We start from the raw sequence: 8,173 nt of genomic DNA, 5'->3' as shown, positions 1-8,173 counted from the left end.
CGGCCCCCTAAAACAAAGGGGTATGCGGCTGGGAAGCCCCTCGTTAAGTTACGCCGGACTCGTCTAACCATGTCCGAGGTCTAAATGAACTGTTTTTAGGGGCTTTGACCTACAAGGTCGGATTAGTGTGTGGTTGTCAAGGCAGCCGCACATTCTCCGTGGTCGAGAGACACCTGGAGTTTTGAGATTATGCCACGTGGACCGGGCATTGTTAAGCGTAAGAGACGCGTAATGTGGTATTGCATTAAAGCGGGTGAAAGCTGTACGCCCCAGTAGTGCTTAAGGGCTACTGCTAAATGGGGCGATGGGGAGTGAGCTTTTCGCGACGAGGGTTGTCGGATGAACCGAACACAACCTCTAGTGGTACAGAGCCTGTATAATTGGCTAAAAAAGGCCTGGCGTCACTCCTTTGATGGAAGTGCTGCTATAGCGAATTTTGGTAGGTTCTATCCCCATTCTGCGGACGGTGTCCTGGCATGGCAGGTGCCGCGCTGCGTGTTATCACATGAAGTGAGTTCACAGTTTTGACTTCTAGTGGGAAAGTCTTTTGTTTTTCGGAGTGCTTCTTTTGGGTTTCGTCACTTTCACTTGGTGTGTCGAGCCCCTTGTGTTCGGCGTTAAGTAGGCCGGACTGCTTGAAGACCCAACAATCTCTGTGGGTATGGTTTGCAGGCTTCCCAGGGGTACCATGTATTTGACACAGTCTATCCAGAATCTTGTTTAGGTTGGATAGCTCGTCACTGTTATCCTTTAGGGGCAGTGTTTTGTTGTTCGGCCGAGAGCTTTTGAATCCGGCGTTGACCGCCATACTATTTGGGACATTTTCCTTATTCCGGCGCTGATCTTTTCTGCGTCATGATTTCCCATTTCCATCCCTGATTTCGGATGTACTCGGGTCGCTGGTGCTGCATCTAGCCAGCCAGCTGTCTTCCCCTACGCAAAAGCGTGTCATGAGGCTTGTTAGTGCGGCCAGTGTTCTTGGTTTTTCCTGGCCGAGGTGTCTGGCGAGCCATTCGTCTCGGACGTTGTGTTTAAAGGCTGCTAAGGCTTCAGCGTCCGGACAGTCGACTATTTGGTTCTTTTTAGTGAGGAACCTGTTCCAGAATTTGCGTGCTGACTCTCCGGGCTGTTGAGTTATGTGACTTAAATCGTCTGCATCCGGAGGCCGGACATAAGTCCCCTGAAAATTTGCTCGAAACGGATCCTCAAGCTCTTCCCAACTTCCAATCGTATTTTCTGGGAGGCTTTTAAGCCAATGCCAAGCCGGCCCTTTGAGCTTGAGGGGTAGGTATTTTATGGCATGGAGATCGTCTCCTCTTGCCATATATATGTGTAGGATATAATCCTCAATCCAGACTCCGGGGTCTGTTGTTCCGTCGTATGCCTCTATGTTTACGGGTTTTAATCCCGCTGGAAATCCATGATCCAGTACCTCGTCGGTAAAACATAGTGGGTGTGCGGCGCCCCTGTATTTGGGTCTGCCGTTGTCTTCAAATGCTCGGCTGGTTGTGTTACTTCCTAGAGTCTTCTTTTTTGGCCCATAGATAGACCTGGCCGGGTTATCCTTTTTCCGAGGATCTTTATGCTGATCGTGTGCCAGCTTGTGTGCAGCACCCCTTGTTGCTCTTGGCCTATCATCTGGTCGTCTATCCGGCCAGGCGGCTTCTTTCTTTTTTGACTGCGGGGGCTCTAAGGCCTCCTCGTCAAATTCGGGCAACAGCTTGCGCTTCGGGTAGCCCTTTGTCTGGTGACTAGTGCCATATTTATTTGCGGTGTTGAGTATTTTTCTCCATCTCATTCTGAGTGCGTCCTCCGCTGTTTTGAGCTTCCGCTTTTGCTTCTTCAAACTTCTTGCAGTGCCGACGAGCCTTTTATGAAGATTCATATGCTCTGGTGATGTGAGATCATCTTCGCCGGGGATGGGTTGCTTGTCCAGTTCATGTCCGGCTGGCTGCTTGTGGACATGTGCATCGTCCACTGCTTCGCCCTACTCTAGGGCCGGGTCCATATGGGTGCCGTTTTTGTCGATGCCGGTCTTCGGGCGGCGCTTGCGTCGCTGTTTGTTTGTTTGTTGGGGGAGTTGTCCTTCGCCACGTCCCGTTTTTCCTCATTGTCGCTTCCTTTTGGTGTATCCACCATGTATACATTGTGAGCTGGGGTGGCTTTCCAGTGCCCGTTAGGCGCTGGTTCTTGGTCGTCTCCGGCATTGTCGTCCATACCGTCGATGTCTTCGGAGTCGTAGTCTAGCATGTCGGTTAAATCGTCGACAACGGCTACCAAGTGGGTGGTGGGTGGGCTTTGAATTTCTTCGTCGTCCGCATCCCAACCGTCCTGACCGCAGTCCGGCCAGGGCTCTCCTGATAACGAGAGATACTTTAGCGAACTCAAGATGTCGCCGAAAGGTGAGTGTTGAAAGATGTCCGCCGCGGTGAACTCCATGATCGGCGCCCAATCAGATTCGATCGGGGGGGGGGGCGCGGGAGGTTCGGAGTCCGGCGCCTCGGAGTCACAAGCTTTATGAGGGACAAGGTCATTGTTCGGCTCTATCGCCGTAGAGGTTGCTGCCCCCGAGGCGGTGTCTAGCCATCCGTCCTCGATCTGCGCAGCCGGCTCCGAATTGAAGATCAGAGCGAGCTCGAGTGCGGCCTCCAGGGTACTGTCCGGCTGCAGAGCTAAATCATGCCCGCCGTGACAGTGCGGCACGCTCGGCTGTGGCTCCAATCCATCGAGGATCAAGTCCCCGCGGATGTCAGCCGTGAAGTTCAAACTTCCAAACCTGACCTGACGGCCAGGGGCGTAGCTTTCGATCTGCTCCAGATGGCCAAGCGAATTGGCCCGCAGTGCGAAGCCGCCGAATACGAAGATCTGTCCGGGGAGAAAGGTCTCACCCAGGAATACGTCGTTGATGATGGTCGAAGAAGCCATCGAGCCTATCGGTGATGACACAGAGGAACTCTCTATGAAAGCACCAATGTCGGTGTCAAAACCGGCGGATCTCGGGTAGGGGGTCCCGAACTATGCGTCTAGGCGGATGGTAACAGGAGACAAGGGACACGATGTTTTACCCAGGTTCGGGCCCTCTTGATGGAGGTAAAACCCTACGTCCTGCTTGATTAATATTGATGATGTGTGTTACAAGAGTGGATCTACCACGAGATCAAAGAGGCTAAACCCTAGAAGCTAGCCTATGGTATGATTGTTGTCCGTCCTATGGACTACAGCCATCCAGTTTATATAGACACCGGAGAAGGATAGGGTTACACAAAGTTGGTTACAAAGGTAGGAGATCTACATATCCGTATCGCCAAGCTTGCCTTCCACACCAAGGAAAGTCCCATCCGGACACGGGACGAAGTCTTCAATCTTGTATCTTCATAGTCTTGGAGTCCGGCCGATGATGATAGTTCGGCTATCCGGACACCCCCTAGTCCGGAACTCCCTCACCACCCTTTATTCCGTAGTCCATAAAAGCTTTACCCAAAACTTGAAAACTTCACAACACAAAACTCAACAGGAAATCTTATAAGCTCCGTTAGTGAAAGAAAACAAAACCACCACATAAGGTACTGCAATGAACTCATTATTTGTTTATTTTGGTGTTAAACCTACTGTATTCCAACTTATTTATGGTTCATGGACTGAATTACTAACCATAGATGCATTGAAATAAGCAAACAATACACGAAAAACAGAATCTGTCAAAAATAGAACAGTCTGTAGCAATCTGTAACTAACGCAAACTTCTGGAACTCTAGAAATCCTACAAAAATAGGAAGTCCTGAAACTTTTATCTATTGAACATCAGAAAAAAGAATCAACGCAAAAGAACGTTCCTGTGATTTAACAAAATTATATTAGTGCGTGCAAAGTTTCTGTTTTTCAGCAGAATCAAATCAACTATTATCGTAGGTTATCCTATAGGTTCTACTTGGCACAAACACTAATTAAAAGATAAAAACACATCTAAACAAAAGGTAGATGCAAGATTTATTCCTAATCAGGAGCAAAAACAAAAAAACATAAAGAAAATTGGGTTGCCTCCCAACTAGCGCTATCGTTTAACGCCCCTGGCTAGGCATAAAAGCGAAGATAGATTTAACTAGTGCCATCTTTGGCACTAGATTCATAAGTAGCACGCATGATAGATTCATAAGGTAATTTGACTTTCTTTCTTGGAAAGTGCTCCATGCCTTTCTTTAAGGGAAATTGGAATCTAATGTTCCCTTCCTTCATATCAATAATTGCACGAATTGTTCTAAGGAAAGGTCTACCAAGAATAATAGGGCAAGAAAGATTGCAATCTATATCAAGAATGATAAAATCTACGGGCACCAAATTTCTATTTGCAACAATAAGAACATCATTTATCCTTCCCATAGGCTTTTTAATGGTGGAATTCGCAAGGTGCAAATTTAAAGAGCAATCATCAAGATCATGGAAACCTAGAATATCACATAAAGTTTTCGGAATCGTGGAAACACTAGCACCCAGATCATACAAAGCAAAACACTCATAATCTTTAATTCTAATCTTTATAGTAGGTTCCCACTCATCATTAAGTTTTCTAGGTATTGAAACTTCCAAATTAAGTTTTTCATCATAAGATTGCAACAAGGCATCAATGATATGTTTGGTAAAAGCTTTATTTTGACTATAAGCGTGAGGAGAATTAACAAGGGATTGCAACAGGGAAATACAACCTTTTAAAGAGCAATTATCATAATCAAATTCCTTGAAATCTGAGATAGTAGGTTCAATATTATTAGAAGTTGAGGATTCTTCAATCTCTCTTTTACCAAATTTAACATCAAGATCTAAAGATTCTGAATTTTTGGGACGCCTTCTAGGCAAATTTGACTCATCATCACTCCCATAATCATCAAAAATCATATTGCAGAACATAGATCTAATCGGAGAGGCATCAATAACTTTAAGATCATCATCATTATTTTCATGGAGACTAGAAGAACACGCTTTTATAAAGCTTTCTTTTTTAGCACGCAATCTAGCGGTTCTTTCCTTGCACTCGTCAATGGAGATTCTCATTACTTTGAGAGACTCATTGATATCATGCTTAGGAGAAAAAGATCCAAGTTTAAGAGAATTAACATCAAGCGAAAGTCTATCAACGTTCCTAGCCAAATCATCAACTTTGAGCAATCTTTCTTCAAGCAAAGCATTAAAATTCTTTTGAGAAATCATAAATTCTTTCAAACTATTCTCAAAATCAGAGGGCATCTTCTTAAAATTATCATAAGAATTATTGTAGGAATTTCCATAATTATTAGAGGGATTACTAGGGAACGGTCTAGTATTAAAATTTCCTCTATAAGCATTGTTTCCAAAACTATTCCTACCAACAAAATTCACATCCATAGATTCATTATTATTCTCAATCAAGTAAGACAAAGGCATATCATTGGGATCAAGAGGAGTATTTTTAGTAGCAAACATCTTCATAAGTTCATCCATCTTTCCACTCAAAACATTGATTTCTTCTATAGCATGCACTTTTTTACTAGAAGATCTTTCGGTGTGCCATTGAGAGTAATTAGCCATAATATTATCAAGCAACTTTGTAGCATCTCCTAACTTAATTTCCATAAACGTGCCTCCTGTGGCCGAATCTAAGAGATTTCTTGAAGCAAAGTTCAAACCGGCATAAAATTTTTGTATGATCATCCATAAATTCAAACCATGAGTAGGGCAATTGCGAATCATTAATTTCATTATTTCCCAAGATTGGGCAACATGCTCATGATCAAGTTGTTTCAAGATCATAATATCATTCCTAAGAGAGATGATCTTAGCGGGAGGAAAATACTTAGAGATAAAAGCATCTTTGCACTTATTCCATGAACCAATACAATTCTTAGGCAAAGACGAAAACCAAGTTTTAGCACGATCTCTAAGTGAAAACGGAAATAACTTCAATTTAACAATATCATTATTCGTATCTTTCTTCTTTTGCATATCACACAAATCAACAAAGTTGTTTAGATGAGTAGCAACATCTTCACTAGGAAGGCCAGAGAATTGATCTTTCATAACAAGATTCAGCAAAGCAGCATTGATTTCATAGGACTCAACATCATTAAGAGGAGCAATCGGAGTACTAAGGAAATCATTATTATTGGTATTTGAAAAGTCACACAACTTGGTATTATCTTGTGCCATGGCAACAAGTAATCCAACACACAAGCAAACATAAAAACGGCAAGCAAAAAGTGAGGAGGAGATTGGGAAAGAGAGGGCGAATAAAACGGCAGGGGCGAAGTGGGGGAGAGGAATAAGACATGAAAATAATGTAAATGCGAGGAAGATGGGTTTGTGATGGGTACTTGGTATACTTGAGCGAAGACCTCCCTGGCAACGGTGCCAGAAATCCTTCTTGCTACGTCTTGAGCTTGCGTTGGTTTTCCTCGAAGAGGAGAGGGTGATGCAGCAAAGTGTAGCGTAAGTATTTCCCTCAGTTTTGAGAACCAAGGTATCAATCCCATAGGAGGCTCCTCAAAAGTCCCACGCACCTACACAAACAAACTGAGAACTCGCAACCAACGCAATAAAGGGGTTGTCAATCCCTTCACGGCCACTTGCGAAAGTGATATCTGATAGAGATAGTATGATAAGATAAATATATTTTTGGTATTTTATAAGATAGATGCAAAAAGTAAAGATGCAAATAAAGATAGATTGAAAGCAAATATGATAAGAGATAGACCCGGGGCCACAGGTTTCACTAGAGGCTTCTCTTAAGATAGCATAAGTATTACGGTGGGTGAACAAATTACTGTCGAGCAATTGATAGAAAAGCGCATAGTTATGAGATTATCTAGGCATGATCATGTATATAGTCATCATGTCCATAACAAGTAGACCGACTCCTGCCTGCATCTACTACTATTACTCCACACATCGACCGACTCCTGCCTGCATCTAGAGTATTAAGTTCATAAGAACAGAGTAACGCCTTAACAAGATGACATGATGTAGAGGGATAAACACATGCAATATGATATAAACCCCATCTTGTTATCCTCGATGGAAACAATACAATACGTGTCTTGCAACCCTTTCTGTCACTGGGTAAGAACACCGCAAGATTTAACCCAAAGCTAAGCACTTCTCCCATGGAAAGAAAGATCAATCTAGTAGGCCAAACCAAACTGATAATTCGAAGAGACTTGCAAAGATAACTCAATCATACATAAAAGAATTCAGAGAAGATTCAAATATTATTCATAGAGAAACTTGATCATAAACCCACATGGATCTCGACAAACACACCGCAAAAAGAGATTACATCAAATAGATCTCCACAAGAGAGGGGGAGAACATTGAATTGAGATCTAAAAAGAGAGGAGAAGCCATCTAGCTAATAACTATGGACCCGTAGGTCTGTGGTAAACTACTCACAACTCATCGGAGGGGCAAGGATGTTGATGTAGAAGCCCTCCATGGTTGATTCCCCCTCCGGCAGAGTGCCAGCGAAGGCTCCAAGATGAGATCGCGCGGATACAGAAGGTTACGGCGGTGGAAATTGTGTTTCGTAGTGCTCTTGGATGTTTTCGGGGTCTGTAGGTATATATAGGAGGAAGAAGTACGTCGATGGACGCCCCGAGGGGCCCACGAGACAGGGGGCGCGCCCTATAGGGGGGGCGCCCCCTATCTCATGGGGCCCTTGGGAGCTTCTTGACTTGCACCCCAAGCTCTCCGGATCAGATTTGTTCCAAAAATCACGCTCCCGAAGGTTTCATTCCGTTTGGACTCCGTTTAATATTCCTTTTCTTCAAAATACTGAAATAGGCAAAAAAACAACAATATGGGCTGGGCCTCCGGTTAGTAGGTTAGTCCCAAAAATGATATAAATATGTAAAATAAAGCCCATAAACATCCAAAAGGGGTAATATAATAGCATGGAACAATCAAAAATTATAGATATGTTGGAGACGTATCAGCCTTCACGAGCCTACCAACAGGCTTCGAGGTATGTGATTTAATGTATTTTAGCCGCTTTCCGTAAAAAAATCCACCTATATATAGATAGTAGCCCCTGAGACTCTTTTTGGCCAATGAAGGAGGGCGAGCAGAGGGTCTATAGGTATCCGTAGTAAATAACATATTTAGCCTTTTTGATAAAAGTCAGGCTTCACTATTAGCCGCGACCACTCAG

Source organism: Triticum dicoccoides, chromosome 1B (assembly GCF_002162155.2).
Source record: "Triticum dicoccoides isolate Atlit2015 ecotype Zavitan chromosome 1B, WEW_v2.0, whole genome shotgun sequence".
NCBI classification, from domain to species: Eukaryota; Viridiplantae; Streptophyta; class Magnoliopsida; order Poales; family Poaceae; genus Triticum; species Triticum dicoccoides.
The sequence above is the reverse complement of the archived record's forward strand: the minus strand, read 5'-3'. Positions refer to the sequence as shown.